The sequence below is a fragment of the Myxocyprinus asiaticus genome, chromosome 39 (genome assembly GCF_019703515.2).
Source record: "Myxocyprinus asiaticus isolate MX2 ecotype Aquarium Trade chromosome 39, UBuf_Myxa_2, whole genome shotgun sequence".
Classification (NCBI taxonomy): Eukaryota; Metazoa; Chordata; class Actinopteri; order Cypriniformes; family Catostomidae; genus Myxocyprinus; species Myxocyprinus asiaticus.
This window is the reverse complement of record NC_059382.1, coordinates 24832932-24849965: the sequence shown is the minus strand read 5'-3', so window position 1 is coordinate 24849965 and position 17034 is coordinate 24832932. Positions and strand designations below refer to the sequence as shown.

The 17034-nt window shown below is 37.7% G+C and overlaps 1 protein-coding gene across 3 annotated transcripts in view; it reads right to left on the bottom strand.

Moving 5' to 3' along the window:
• LOC127430307 (nucleoredoxin-like) overlaps nucleotides 1–17034 on the bottom strand; it is a 100596-nt gene that overhangs the window by 60918 nt on the left and 22644 nt on the right. The window contains exon 1 of one of the 3 annotated variants that reach the window (XM_051680031.1): nucleotides 152–241. The exons of the other annotated variants lie outside the window; for them this stretch is intronic. The gene's annotated coding sequence lies outside the window, so the exon portion shown is untranslated. Of the gene's footprint in view, nucleotides 1–151; nucleotides 242–17034 lie in introns of those variants that run through there. 3 annotated transcript variants of the gene reach the window in all.

Genomic DNA, 17034 nt, shown 5'->3' with positions numbered 1-17034 from the left:
TAAAAGAATAATTTTAATGCAGGACACACTAAATGTTCTCATGCATTCAAGAAGTATATTACAAGTCAACATGCATGCAGCAGAGGGTGAATTCAGAGTGAGAGATTGTGGAAAACATTTTCTTAAAAAAATCTGAGAGAAGCCTGCTTACCCACGCAAAACTCACCACCACGATGCTAGGGTGTTGTGGGTGCTTGTCAGGGCACGGCTATGCAGTTGTTGAGCTGTTCTGTGGGTTTCAAAGCATTGCAATGCGGTTGATAAGTGTGTTCTGTGTGTTTGCGAGGGGGTTTTGGGAGGTTGTATCCTAACTTGCCAGATCTTAACTTAAAGGAATAGTTCACTCAAAAATGAAAATTCTCTTTTCATTTACTTACCCTCATCCCTAATGTGTACTGTATGACTTTCTTTATTCTTTTGAACACACAAAAAGATGTTTTAGAAGAATATCTCTGCTCTGTAGGTCAATGCAATCCAAGAAAATGGTGCTCAAAACTTTGAAGCTCTAAAAAGCACATAAAGGCAGCATAACAGTAATCTATACGACTCCAGTTGTTTAATCCATGTATTCTGAAGTGATCTAATCGGTTTTGGGTGCGAACAGACCAAAATGTAACTAATTTTTCCAATATACATCTTGCCATTGCAGTCTCTAGGCATGATCATGGTCTCAAGCTCGATTACAGTTCCTATCGCTAGACACATACACAGAACACTTGATGGCACTAGGAAGTGTAACTGAACTTGCAGATGTCAAGGTTTATAATGACAAATGTGTTACATTTTTGTCTGTTCTCACCCAAAACCTACTGGATTGCTTCAGAACCCATGGATTGAATCACTGGAGTCATGTGGATTACTTTTATGCTGCCTTTATGTGCTTTTTAGGAGCTTAAAAGTTTTGGTCACCATTTACTTGCATTGTATAGACCTACAGAGCTGAAATATTCTTCTAAAAATCTTTGTTTGTGTTCTGTAGAAGAAAGAAAGTCATACACATCTGGGATGGCATGAGGGTAAATGATGAGAGAATTAAAATATTTGGGTGAACCAAAAATGTCCCATAGCTCAACCTGTAGTAGTTGTCACATTTTGTACCAAACTTTTTATTTGTATTATTATTACTATTATTATTATTATAAGTCATATATCTGTATAGACACATACACTGAACTCTTGGCAACTAAAAAGCAAAAACGTATGGACGGGGCCTTAGACACAGAAGTAGGAGAATTCCAGGTAAGAGACTGTGAAAAACATAATGGAATTTTGAGTATAAATCAGTGTGTGTTAGATCTGAGAGTTGAATACTGTAAGTAGTTAACACATGCCAGCAGGATGCAGAAGGTCCCGCCCTAAGCTGGTGTGCACCCCTACCGAGAGCTGCCGCAGAATACAACTGGCATTCCGCCTGAAGTCTCCCTCGAACATTCCTCCTGCCCATCCCCCAAACCTAGAAAACAACTAACCAACCAGCTGCTTGGATCAATAAACTGACAAGGAGATTTAATTGTTTCCACACACCAGATTTCCACTTCCAGTCAATCGCCCCACCTGCCCCCCATAACTTACAGCCAAACGTGCTGAATGGAGCGGCAAAAATGTGAAATCAAGGTCACTCCGGCTGGTAACAAATGCAGGTATCCGTTGATGTTGACAGCACAGCAGGGTGGCTGGCCTTTAGAGGGGGTTTAGTGGTAGATGAATGAGACAGAAGAAGAGGGGATTACGGGGGCCGGCCGTGAGGTTCTTTTGTTTGGGCCTGAGAAAGTGTGTAAGGGTTGCAAGGTCGCATTCACAGCCGAAGAGAGCATCAACTCCTCAGAGCAACGGGCAACCTTCTACCAGTGAAGAGCTGGTGAGAAGAATCTTGCTGAGCTCTCTTGACACTCTATTAAGGATCCAGCACACTTCCCCTTCATGGGAATTAGGCCATTATGGTAAAGCATTTGTGCTGGAAAGTTTGGTTTCGATTTTGGGTTTTTGGCAGACAACAGCAATGTTCTCAGAGGAGAAACATCTGGGAGGAGCCGCTGCAAAGAAAATCCCTTCAGCCTGTGAATGCAATTATTTCACAAACCTTGAGCACCCTCCACCAACAGCAAATATATGTTGTCGTTATAGTCAATCCAGTGATTGTTTTTAAAGAAAATGGGATGAGTGTCCGTTTTGTCTTTCTGGAATGAGTGTACACCAGTTCTTGCTTATGCACTTGAAGTGAGAATATCTAGGGCTGCAACTAACTGTTTTGATAATCGATTAATCGGATGATTTTTCAATTATTACACATCTGTCCAAACAATGTGCAAACTGAAGTACTCTTTCAATTCTTTTTGAATTTTTCAGTAATCCTATGAAAGTTACTGTTCACATTAAATATAATTTCTTCTATTACATTCAGGCCACGTCCACACTAAAATGTTTTTGGTAGAAAACTCAGTTTTATGCGGTACTAGAAAGCGTTTTCGAAAGTCTTCGTTTTCAGGGAAGGAAAATGCTGTGTACATGACAGGCATAAACAGCTAAATCAAATGTTCTTTTTAACCGTGGTTCATTTAAAATCTAAATTTGACATGCAACAAAGAATATTATTTTGATTAACTATATGGAGTTTTGAAAGTTTAAAAATAATGTTTTTGTGCAATTTTCATTATCGACTTTAATTAGTTGTTATGGAACTTAACAAACACTATTAAAAAACACTATTTATTACACATATTACATGGTACTAAAAATAATTACAATAGTAATAACTATAACAATGTGTACTTACATGCACTGCACTGCATTTCAGTTACACTGTATGTACATTAAAGGGATATTCTGGGTTCAGTACAATTTAAGCTGAATCGACAGCATTTGTGGCATAATGTTGATTATCACAAAAATGTCTTTCAACTCATCCCTCCTTTTCTTTAAAAAAAGCAAAAATCTGGTTTATAGTGACACTTACAATGAAAGTGAATGGGGCCAAATTTTGGAGGGTTTAAAAGGCAGAAATGTGAAGCTTATAATTTTATAAAAGCACTTACATGAATTATTCTGTTATAACTCCTGTATCATTTGATCTGCAAAGTTGTTTAAATTGAAATTTTTACAGTCATTAGGTTTTAGGGTTTGTTGACATTACATTGTCATGGCAACAAAGTTGTAAAATTAGTTTTAACTTTACACAGAAAAGGTTTGTAAGTGATGTTATCACACTAAAAGCATGTTTACACGCATATTGTTTGTGTCTTGTGGCTATACTTTTGAAAAAGTGAGTATTTTAATGTTCAAAAATTGGCCACATTCACTTCCATTATAAGTGCCTCACTGTAACCCAGATTTTTGCTTTTTTTAAAGAAAAGGAGGGGCAAGTCAAAATCATTTTTTTGTAGTAATCAATATTGTCACAAATGCTGTTAATTGAGCATAACTTGTATTGAACCCGTAATATTCCTTTAAGTTCATTTACATACCCATGTAAAGACACAGTAACACAGACAATATAAAATAAAGTGGGACCAAAAAACTAAAAATAAACAAATCAAGGAGGAAATATGGAGAGAATTTGGGAATAGGAAACCAAGCAAGAGAGAAATAGCAAAAAGTAAAAACAGGTAGATTTCAAAGAAACAATTAGGGAAAGAAGAAATAAAGAATGAATGAGACAGAGAGCCCTCCTTTAGCTCCTTTGTGTCCCTGCTGAAGGAGACACTCATGTAAGGCTGAACAGTGCGCAAGAGAGGAGAGACAAAGTGTGTGTTCAGGTCTCCACCTTTGGCTTTTTCACCTCTCTCTCACATAGTAAATCTTTAAGCAGCCCTCTCCACACTAAGTGTCTGTTCTCACTCCGAAGTCTCACCCCACAGACCATTAAACTTTAACAGTATTTATGTTTCAAATGTCACTGGCCCACAGGAACCACTGTTTTTTTTTTTATCTTCTTTTTTTTCTCCCCTTTTCTCCCCAATTTGAAATGCCCAATTCCCAATGTGCTCTTAGTCCTCGTGGTGGCATAGTGGCTCGCCATAATCCGTGTGGTGGAGGACGAATCTCAGTCTGAGACCGTCAATCCGTGCATCTTATCACGTGGCTTGTTGAGTGCATTACCGTGGAGACAGCGCGTGCATGGATGCCGTGTTATTCTCCACGGCATCCATGCACAAATCACCATGCGCCCCACCGAGAGCGAAAACCACATTATAGCGACCACGAGGAGGTTACCCCATGTGACTCTACCCTCCCTAGCAACTGGGCCAATTTTTTTGCTTAGAAGACCTGGCTGGAGTCACTCAGCACGCCCTGGATTCGAACTCGCAACTCTAGGGGTGGTAGTCAAGAGCCTCAACCAGATCTTTCTTAGTAAAACAAAACAAAAATAACAAACATGGACCAGAATGAATTCTCCTCATTCCCTTTAATTTCAACAAGCACCCTGGATGCAAAGGGTACAAAAATGCTTTTAAAATGAATAGTTCTCCCAAAAATTGTCATTGTCTTCTTTTGAGTTTCACGGAACAAAAAGTCATACAGGTTTGGAACAAGTAAATGATGACAACATTTTCTTGAAAACTTTCTCCAATTCTAAAGTCCATTTCCATGGTCACACAAACCACCTCATTACAGTTCCACTTGACTGACTGAAGAAATTACGCAGCTTTCCTTTCTATATTGTTTTTATGTTGTCGTTCTTCCGGTAGTTCACACAATGCAAACCCAACCACAAAACCTGAACCCAAACCTAAATTCCACCACTAAGGGTAAACCTCAAACCAACTCTACTCTTTTCAGAGAGGCACCCCAGAGCCTCGCAGAGTTTCCCTCTTCCTCTGTCCCATTAGAGGGAGAAAGTAGAGGCTTGTGTGGTTTAAATGAAAATAAACTTCGGAACAACACAGCTGCTTATTCCAAAGTAAACCAAAAGATGAGCCATCAGCACAAACCACTATGAAGACATACTTCATGTAGTAATTACAGTCATGGCTAACAACAGAATGTTAACAGGCAGAATTAACATGGAATATTATGACAAGCAGTGACTGCAATTTAAAGATCAAAATTTGAGATGGTTCTTTGGAAAGCCCTATTAATCTCGCTCCCTCTACAAGAGCTTTGGGATGACTCACCACTGCCTTAATCTGTCACCTCAGATTTAAATTTTCCTTCACAAACTGGAGTTATGAGGAAATTGCAGCCTTTCAAGACCAAACCCACTCTCGGGTATCTCTTCGAAAAAGTGGGGGGAAAAAAACAAATGTGAAAAGGGAAGGAAAAATGGAATGGCACAGCGAGGGCCTGGAAACCGAAACAATAACACTGAAACCTTTATTGTTGAGTTCATTGCCGGAGGAAACAGAACAAGGCAACACCTGCAGTTTGTTCTGTGCTCTCAAAGATCAGACTGACACACAAGTGTGTTATTTTGCATGTGTGTGACATACTTCTACAGTATTCTCAGGCTTCTGTGATATTTTGTGCACTACATTGTTTAACCTGGTCTCATGACAGAAGTCAGAATAATAGTACAAGTTGGCAAAAGTATAAGAGTTTGATTGTACAAAAATGTTAGACTTTAACTCCCATAGAGAAAAAAATAAACAAACCAACAAACAATGTTCTTCTCTTACATTTAACCCCTAAACCTAACCATCAAGTTTAACCCCTTACCCAAATCCTAAACCTAACCATGATTTAAATAGGAAAATCACAGTGTACAACAGAAGACTGAGATTTGAACGAGCCTTACAATGTTTCCTAAATTTAATCCCAAACTCTGAACCTAACCATAAAGCTAAAGAATTCACAATTATGATACCACTTTTGTCAGATTTTATTGCTATTAGAGGCGTTGCGGATATGACCATGATGAGTGACCTGACCCACCTTAAAGGGACATAGATTTTGCCCTGTTTTTTGAGCGCCCCACCACAAACGTTGGGTTTTTAGACAACGTGTCAAGTTACAAATAGTCGCAAAACCACTGTATTCCATTTCATGCAGTTGCACTCCATCTATATGTTTTTGAATGCAAGAATGTGTCAAGTTAACACCCCCCGCTAAACACATCTGATTGGTGTAGGGATGTCCCGATACCACCTTCTTGTGAACGAGTTTGAGTACTGATACTTCCTTTTCGGTACTCGCTGATACGATAACTTTTTTTTGTTTTTAAATATTTTTAAAAAATTTCTGAATTCCATATCAACAGTTTATTTCAATTTTATCATCACAATGGTGTCTAAATTCATTAATTCATTAAAGCCTTAATCAAATGAAAATACAATAATATGTTGAAAATTAATTGTTCTATTATTTTTATCAAATGAAGTGCTTATATACAGAACCTCACAGCACAATCCAAAATACCACACTGGAGTTATATTTTGTCAAATTAAGTGCTGCATGACAGAGCCTCACTGAAATATTGCTTAAATATAATGCAACTTCTATTGATTTACTATACATAGTAGTTGTAGTATTGCAATGAATATTACATAACTATAAATTAGTGATATATATCTGTCGTACTTTTAAATATATATATATATATACACACTATATTGCCAAAAGTATTCGCTCATCTGCCTTTAGACGCATATAAACTTAAGTGACATCCCATTCTTAATCCATAGGGTTTAATATGACGTCGGCCCACCCTTTGCAGCTATAACAGCTTCAACTCTTCTGGGAAGGCTTTCCACAAGGTTTAGGAGTGTGTTTATGGGAATTTTTGACCATTCTTCCAGAAGCGCATTTGTGAGGTCAGACACTGATGTTGGACGAGAAGGCATGTCTGCATGCCTAGGTGCTTCATTTTATACACCTTTGGCCATGGAAGTGATTGGAACACCTGAATTCAATTATTTGGATGGGTGAGCGAATACTTTTGGCAATACAGTGTATACATTGAGCTTTTATTTTGGTGGAAGCTTTTATTTTAAAGTGAAGCCTTTTCCATTTCTGTGTGTTTCTGACAGTAGCTTCACTTCCGGAAAAGCAAGTTGCACGTGACACAGTGTAATTATTAAACCGCAAAAGGCTGCGGTTTAATTAAATAAATATCTAGTCTGTATGTGCCTCACATTACAAAACAACTCAATGACTAGTTGATTTTGAACATATTTAGTTTCAAACATTGCTACATATTAATTATGGTACACAAAGTAAAAACTGCACAGGAATGGTACTCAAGTCATTCTAAAAAAAAAAAAATTAAAAAAAAAAAAACACAGACCAGCACTAAGTGGCATTTTACTGTTTAATAGCCTCAAAATGGGCCACAAAAGGCAGTTTTTTGTATATATCAATCCCTGCACTTACATAAACTGCTTTGCTTTTTCCCTTCTGAAATATCCATGCATTGAGGCCAAGCCAGTTATTTAGTTTGGCTGGGCTCACAGCTGGGAGAAGAGAGACAGAATAAAATTAATCAAGGCAGGATGCTTAAGACTGGCCAGTCATTCACTCAAGGGGGTGCCTTTGTTTTCACCCACACACTTCTACACCCCTCTTTCTATAGATTGTCTCTGTCTCATACTCACATTAGCAAAAAGGCACCATTCAATCATATGCTTGACAATATGATTGTGCAAACTGTCGATATGAAGAGCATACTATATTTGAGCTAACTATTTTTTTACAAATCCATTTATAGCCAAACCCACTTTGTCACAGTGTTAATGGTAACACTAACTACTTTTATCATTACATGCATTAAAATACCAAGCACCGTATTGATGGTATTAGACCTTTGCTTTATATTAGGGCAGACGATTTAAAACATTAATTCAGTGTGATTATTTACATAAAAAAATAACGCATAAAAAATTAACTCAATTAATTATGTCCCCGGACAATAATAAGGAATATTCCTACCATCTGAGCAATTCAAACGTGAAGTACAAACTGATTTCAACAGGGGGCAGTAAGCGAAACTCCAACTCTTTATGCAATGCGCAGCTGCACAGACAACAAACCACACTCAGGCTTACTTGACACCAGCGACAGTACAAGATGAGGACTAGTGGTCGACCAATATATCGCAGAGGCCGATAAATTGCCCATTATTCTGAATTATTTTAATTATCGCATTGGCTGATAAATTTTCCCCTTTGGCCAATTTGTTTCTTGAGGGCGCTGAGAATTGCCTGCTTGCATATGAAGCGACTGAGACATGTAAATGACCAGTCACGGTTCGTTTTGTTGTTACGTGCCATCGTGTTAGTACAATAATAGACCGGGGTGCAGCAAAGCCTCATTTAAACAGTCCGCATATCAGAGCCGAGGCAGACGCTTTTGAGCTCATAATGTTGAAGTGCTCATTCTCCCTCTCTCTCCTCAACAGTTCCTTTTAACATTTAACTGTCTTGTCTAATGATAAAAATGCAAATATCAATAAAACTAATATCATGTAGCGTCTGCAAATATGCGCATATCTCGTTTAAACAGATGTAATAAATCAACCTCACACAACTTGAGCAGATCCAGCATCCTGCGGAGCACTCATTTATTTACCTCTAAAGCACATATTCTAACAGTCTCTCCTCAACAGTTCCCTGTAACTTTTCTAATAATAAAAGGCAAATATCAATAAAACTTCTATTATATACCATCTGCAAATATGCAGATATCTAATTTAAAAATATGTAATTCACAAACCTCATGAAAATCCAGCATCTTCTTCCTGTCGAGCGCTCATCTAATATCTTCCTCTAAATCACGTATTCTATCAGCCAGAATCAAAACTTCAGGATCAGGATCAAAAGTTCCTCTAATTCATAAATTATGATGGTCACTCCGTGACAATCCAAGCAGGCGATCCAGGCCGTTTAAACTGTCAGGAAATTGTTGCTGCTTGCACTGGATCCGCACGAGCGCGTGAGTGCAACTTCAAAGTAAAAGTGCTTCACGAGTGCTATAAGTAAATGTCTTATTCACTATGCACTGTATGTACAATTGGTTTGATTTGGTATTTTCTTTAGAAAATGCGACTGCTAATGTGGACATGCCATCCATGGTTGCTGGACTACTGTGTGTACTGTTATTTCCTTCTTCCTAATATATTAACAATTTCTTCATGTGCAAATAAATTTGATGACTAAACAGAAATCAGAAGAAACTGCTATCTACCATTTAAAATACAATATTATTTTTAATTTATTTTTTACAAAGTTAAAGTTTTGTGTGAAATTGAGTAAATATAGTGCTAAATAAGAGTATATTTATTTTTGTTTTAGCAATTTTATGTTTGTTATTTACTATATTAAATTGTGTTATATATCAGCATTGTATCAGCCTATCGGCTACCCTGCTCTCTGGATATCGGCATCAGCCATTAAAAAACCCATATTGGTCGATCACTAATGAGGAGCATTAGTGCAAGCATTCTTGCATTCAAATGCAGCATGATAGCAATGTAATATTATACAAACTATAAAGTTCAGAATCACAAGTTACCACTTTGGGAAACAAAAATATGAGAATTTACATCTTTATGGTACCATTTTGAGTTGTATCAGGTAATGTTGTCAGGATACAAAATTTCAGTAGTTGGTACTGATACAAGTGAAATTTCCCAGTTCTTGATACCATTTTCAGTTTAATTTAATTTCATCATCAAAATGGTGTCTAATCAAATTAATTCTTAAAACTTTTAACAAGCAAAAAAACAGAAAAATTAATTTTCAACATTCCAATGTATTTTTAACAAACTTTTATTCAGTATAACAACATTTTTGCTTGTGATATATTGCTTAATTTTTTATATTATTATTATTTATAAACCATTTTATTATTATTATTACTACTACAGTGAATATTACATTTTACTCTACAGTTGTTATATACTGTATTTCTGTTGCAATTTCTTCAATTTCACGTGTCTAGCTTTTATTTTGATTTAAGCTTTTATTTTGACGTGTGTATTTGAAGGAAGCTTAACTTCTGCAGATAAACAGCAGATATCTGTAAACAGTTCACTATATGGCCCTGTGTGATCATTAAATTGTAAATGCTAGGGGTGTAACGGTCAATCGTGTCACTGATTCAAAAATGTGACACTACGCATTGTGAAGGTTGGACGGTTTTTGTTTGTTTGCTTTTTAATTATTTTACAAGCATCTGAATCAAATACGCGCAATGTCCTACGCCTACGTAACACGGGCATACACATGGAAATCGCTTCAATCCACACAAGGAGCTCTAAAATGCGATTACTAGCTGAATCTGTGAGAACTGAAAGTGAAACCATGAAAGCGAATGTAATACAGTGAGCAGGAGACAGAAGCGCCTTTTTAGCCAGGAGGGATCTGGGAGCATATATTACAGAAAACTTCCTATCTTGATTTAGGATTCTTATCTTATCTTAAAAAATCGTACCTTATCTCTAGTTAGGAAATCCAAAACCTCTCCATCGAGTTCGAAAATCAACTCTCATGTCTGCTACCAAGCAACCAACGACGCACAAAATGCTGCTGTGAATTAAACATTAGACTGATGCAAATGGAGAAACAAAACTGACGTGCTTTTATGACTGCATTATCATATTTCGTGGGAGTCAGTAATTATGTTGAGTGTTTTGTCATCAAAACACAGCACATCATCTGGGTCCACCATCAAACATCGCTTTTCTGCATTTTGTATCGCTAATAAATGTAGCGCTATTCTCTGACAGTGCTGTAGTTATGTTTCATAGTACTGTAATGTGACTGTAACCGTCGGCTTTCAAATAAGTTTTCAGTTAGGACGCCAGTGGGGTTGTCCTAAAATTAGGACACTTATTTAAGGTTTTTGTCAAATTAGGATGCTTCTTTGAGAGATCTGCTCTGACTGCATGAGAGAAAATTAAAATTTGCAGAAGTTTAATGATAGTGCTATATTAATCTACTATAGATAATGCTGAATATGTATAATAATGCTATGCAATGTCAAATGTCATTTAAGTAAGGACATTATTTAACTGGATAAGCATGCACTCCATGAAATATGTATTTTTGAAAATATGATTTAGATGTAATCAGAGAATGTTATTTTAGAAAAATACAGCTTTAATTTGAAATATTTTAAATGTATGTAATCAGTGACTGTTTTAGCAGCATATGTGTGCAACATTATTCCATATTTTCAGCAAAGCTAATTATTAGCTAATATTTCCATTTGGTGTCACCTTTGCCCTGTTGTAGGCTGATTTTTAATCCCAGTACATCTTTGATGGATCATAGAGCACTTTTAATAACAGTGCTAAATTTTAAATGTTTTGCATATGTCTTTAAAGTAATAATATTAAAAGAATTATAATAAAACTGTCAAATCTAAACTTTTCTTTATTCAGGCTTAGTTTAAAGAATCGTAAACCAAACCGTGAGCTCAGTATCGTGAACCGAACCGAATCGTGAGATGAGTGAACCATTACACCCATAGTAAAAGCTGTGATTTAATTATATAAATATACCTGTATAAATCGACATGTTGTGCATGCTTCACAGTTGATTAGTCCTCTGCTTTGTCATCTCATACAACGTGAATGTCTCTCGATGTCTGTGGAGTTTCCAGTGTATGAGTTGTCTGCTTCACACATTCATTTAAAGTACACAGCTCAACCACATTAAGATTGCAGCCTTCTTTATTTATTTTAGTATCGACTTGGTACCAAAGTACCGGTACTTTTTACAACCCTAGTGTCAGGCATCTTAAACATGCTTTTAGCAAGACTAGTTAGCTTACAATGTCAGCTAAATTATGGTGTGCTTTCATTGATAGGAAAGTAAACAATATTTTTTTTATTTTTTACAATTAAATATAATTACACATTTTAATTATACGGCTGTGATTCTGTTTGATTTGAATTAAGAATGTATAAATAGCAATTCTCTACTTCCATGAGGACATTTCTCATTCATTCTCCTCATCGGATTTAATTGCATTGCATTATTTCATCCACACAGAGCTCTACAAGATTATGAAACAGCAAGAATGCAATTGGAGTGACTCCAGCCAGGTCTCCTAAGCAACCAAATTGGCCCGGTTGCTAGGGAGGGTAGAGTCACGTTGGGTTAACCTCCTCGTGGTCGCTATAATGTGGTTCTCGCTCTCGGTGGGGCACGTGGTGAGTTGTGGGTGGATGCCCCGGAGAATAGCATGAAGCCTCCACACATGCTACATCTCCGCGGTAACGCGCTCAACAAGCTACGTGATAAGATGCGTGGATTGACTGTCTCAGATGCGGAGGCAACTGAGATTCGTCCTCCGCCACCTGGATTGAGGCAAGTCACTACGCCACCACGAGGACTTAGACCGCATTGGGAATTGGGCATTCCAAATTGGGGAGAAAAAGGGGAGAAAAAAAAGAAGAATGCAATTGGGTGGGGGGCCTGGGTAGAGTATTGACGCTGACTACCACCCCTGGAGTCGTGAGTTCGAATCCAGGGTGTGCTGAGTGACTCCAGCCAGGTCTCCTAAGCAACCAAATTGGCCCAGTTGCTAGGGAGGGTAGAGTCACATGGGGTAACCTCCTCGTGGTCGCAATTAGTGGTTCTCGCTCACAATGGGGCGCGTGGTAAGTTGTGCGTGTATCACGGAGAGTAGCATGTGCCTCTACATGCTGGGAGTCTCCATGGCGTCATGCACAACGTGCCACGTGATAAGATGCGCGGATTGACTGTCTCAGAAGCGGAGGCAACTGAGACTTGTACTCCGCCACCCGGATTGAGGTAAGTAACCGCACCACCATGAGGACCTACTAAGCATTGGGAATTGGGCATTCCAAATAAAAGGGCATGATAAAAAAATAAATTAAAAAAAAGAATGCAATCGGATGTGCATCTGGACTTATTATGCTTGTATGTATGTATGCAACACCTGCTTAATGCTTTTTTTCTTGTTTTACTGTTCAGAAGCATGATTTGACTGAGAAGAAATAAACAGAGAAACGAAAATAGACACTAATTAGTGCATCACATTGTAATTAGTGTTGAGGCTTATGAGTTATTAAAGTGAGGATTTGAGGCATATTAGTAACATACTGTACATGTCCACCCTCCCCCACACAGCGCCACCCACACAGTTAATCCCCGATCCATCAACCAGCGTTCATCAGTCTCTTTCTGATGTAATCTTTTCAGCACAGTGATTGCACAGAGATCTCCTAGAGGAGCTTGCAGGTCATGAGAGGTTAAAAGGGATTGCAAGTACTAAGGATGTGGTTTTTAGAAGATGCCACTTTACTAAAACAAGTACTCTCATGTCAGCCAGTGTTTCTCCACGGGACATCTCTGACTAGGTTTCCATGATAGTATATGGAGGAATGGTGTGGTGTGATATGCCCTTGGAGGCTTGGTCTTCATGAAATTATGTTCTCTTCTGATCAGAGATAAGCAGCATACTAGAACATCAACGCTGTACATGGCCAAGTAACATACTGGTGAATGCTACTACATGGGTGAACATATCATGAAACCCATCAAGTACATGTTCCAGGTCATATTTCACGCCAAAATCAAAAAGAAAGAAATAAGAAATTGTACTTTGCTGACAGAAAATCAAACAATTTTTAAAAACTATTAAGAAAGAATGATACTTGAAATATGATATGGTGTTACTGTACTATTGTACTGCCTTTATGCTGATTTAAATGTATAAAAATTGTATTACAGAATGTTTTCTTACTATAACGAATAATGGGAATACAAAAAGAGAATTTGTGGTGGAAATGTACTTAAAGACCCCATAAAATCAATGGTTTTTTTAGTTCATGTCGAGCTTTGAAGCCATATATATGCTAGAAAATTTTGGAGATTACCTCTTCAGAATATAACACTTCCCTTATGAATATCAATCATCATTCCTTTTCAAACAACAGCCGTTGCTTATCTGATACCACACAATCCCTCCCAGAACCAAATAAAGACAGAAGAGGCAAAGCGGCACTTGGCAGTCAAACAGGCAGTCATTACACATGGCCTCCCCTTTTGTAAACAAACAAGCTGCACATTCAGCCCATCCAGAGCAGAACCTCCGCTCCATCAGCAGCTACTGATGCATAAAGAAACAAAATGGTATGGAGAATGAGGGGCACATGGAGCAAAGAGGCAAACGTACCATCCAGGGCCAAACTGCCTGGTCTGAGGGGTTTTTTTAAGCAGCTGGAGGAATGAACAGGTGGTCAAGGACACACTCACCAGACAGAAAGATGTGTGAAAAGAGAACTAGTCCCATTTAAAAATAAAGAATAAAAAAAAAATAACGAAACAGGATGATTTATGACTTTCGGTTCCATTAAAGGCTCTCAAACATGCATTCTTCCGCTGATGCAGATGAAAGATTGTGCTAGAATACACTTACAATGTTTCCAGTTTCCAATAAATACTAAATCTTCAGCATGAAATTTACAGCACGACCAGAGTAGCCCAATTCTCGAACAAATGACTTGAATGAGTCAATCTGAATCTATCGAATTTAGCATGAAATTTACAGTGCTTCTTTCCGAAGCCAAATTACTTTTATAAGCCGGTTCTTTTTAGTGATCAAAAAGTACTGGACCGCAATCATTCATTTCTTCATGTGTGAATTTAAATGATCAGAGTAGCCTAATGGTTGGTGATATTATAAAGTGTTATTAAAGATTCACATTCTGAGTTTTTATTGAAGGGGGCAATAAAATGTATAGTTGTTATTAGTGGTATTTTATCAAAATGAATGAATAAAATCTGTGTAAACGCACCATTTGCAAGAATATGTTCTGTTAAAATCTGAAATGATCTCATCATTTGGTACAGACTGCTGAAGGCAGTAAATCCAAAAAGAATTGCATTTCTTTTGTCCAAATATTGCTTCCTTACTAAAAGAATCATTAATGAAAAAAGACTCTGTTAAGAAGAATTAGAATCGGAAACCAGAACTGATAAATTCCTTATGATTGCCATCTCTACAGACAGATCTAGACAGACAAAGACTTGATGGATCAGGATAAGGTTTAAAGCCTTAAAACCCTTAAATTATAAATAATTAAGCAAATAATGTTGCTAGAATCTGTGCATGTTGCACAGCCAAGCAATTTTCCATCTTCGATAAACTATGCTAAATCATCAAATAAACTAAATCATCCAGCATGAAGGCGCAACACAGAAGGTGAACGGTCCACATAGTAGCTGGCAAAGTTTAACCATGACAAACTTTTATCTTCCGCTTTCAGCTTATCTGGCGTCAACTCTGGGTATTGACGTCTGGATTAATGTTTAACCTGCACCAACAATGCTGAACAGAGAAATAGGACTTGCTACGCTTTTCCATAGCAGTAATCTCACAGATGGTACAAAGCGTCTCTAATTGCCTGGACACATCTATCCCACACGCGCTCAAAAGATGAGCCCTTTCACGCTCTTACAACCGCCTTAAGCTGATAAACCTTTCATTTCATACAGCCTTGGGATCAATTCCCCCTCAGTTTCTAAAGCTGCGGAGAAAATGATTAAATCAAAACAGTGATTACGGCCATCAACAAAGTCACACAGACTCCCCACTGTTCCCTCTCAGCGGGAGACGACCGCCGACCGTTAGCACTGCTCTGATGGAAAAAGCTCTCGATTCTTACGCTTCATTTACAATATACGCACAATCAGAGACTATTTAGCAGTGACAGGTCACTTCTATTAATATCAATGGGAGAAACTGGAATGCCCAACCAAGGAGCTCTAGACTCCAATGGTCAAGCCCGTTGTACAACGGTGCCTCAGTTTGTTCCTGGGAGGCAGCAGATGTCCTAACCCCACCCCAGCCCTAATCCTAACCATATGGAGCCTGTAAGGCTGAGTAGCCTGCCAGGAACAACACATGGCACCTTTCACCCATCCCGAACGATCAACAGATGTAGAAAGGAAGTCCCGCCTTATAGCTAAAAGAGCCAATTACCTTTCAGATACAGATATCGCCTGTCAATCATCTCGAGAATGCATTAGCAATAATAAACGAGGGACGAGACAAAATTATTTTTTGTGGTAATTAACGTAATGCAAACAAATGTTCTTAATTGAGCTTAAATTATACTGAACCCAGCAGAACATTCCTTTAAATAATTTGAGGCCTTAATCTCATTCAGGAATGTGAGGGAACCAAATGTATGCTCTTACCCCCACCCCATAATAAAAAGTCTTAATTTTCTGCTTTTATAATATACTCTTTAGATCAATATAATGTAACAATGTTTAATTACTTTATTAACATATGTAAAATAATAGCTTTATTAACATATAAATAATAGCTTTAAAATCGGCTACTGAAATGCCCATATTGGTCAACTATTAATCTGAATACTTGACTATGTACAAATCTAAAAATACCTTAAAGAGACAGTTCACCCAAAAATGAAAATTCTCTCATTATTTACTCACCCTCATGCTATCCCAGGTGTGTATGACTTTCTTTCTTCACCAGAACACATTTGAAGAAAAACAGAAAAATATCTTAGCTCAGTAGGTCCTTAAGGTCCTTTGAAGCTCCAAATATCACAGACAGTCAGCATGAACATCATCCATATGACTCCAGCAGTTAAATTAATGTCTTCTAAAGCGATACTATCATTTTTGGCGTGAAAAAAGATACATATTTAAGTACTTTTTAACTATAATCTAACGCTTCCAGTGAGCTTCATAAGAGGGTGGATTCAAGCAGTCTCTCATGTGATGTATTCTCATTGCCATGACACGGACATAATCTCACATTCTCCACTCTGTTGAGGCATCCAGGATAAGCACATAAATGCACAATTGTTAGTAAAGAAACAGATAAATAGATCAAAACCAAAGCCAACGAAGCTTCTGTTCAGCATTCCTCCTTCTCACTTGTAAACAGCGCTGCTCTTCCGGCTGTGACACATGTGTATCACTTCTCGTGTGTTTCAAATGTCAGTGCGATTACATCACGCCGCTTACCTCTGCAGAACGGAAGCATGATTTAGAGTTTAAAAAAAAGCACTTAAATATTTATCTTTTCCGCACCAAAAGGGATCGTGCATTAATTTAACAGCTGGAGTCATATGGATGACATTTATGTTGACTG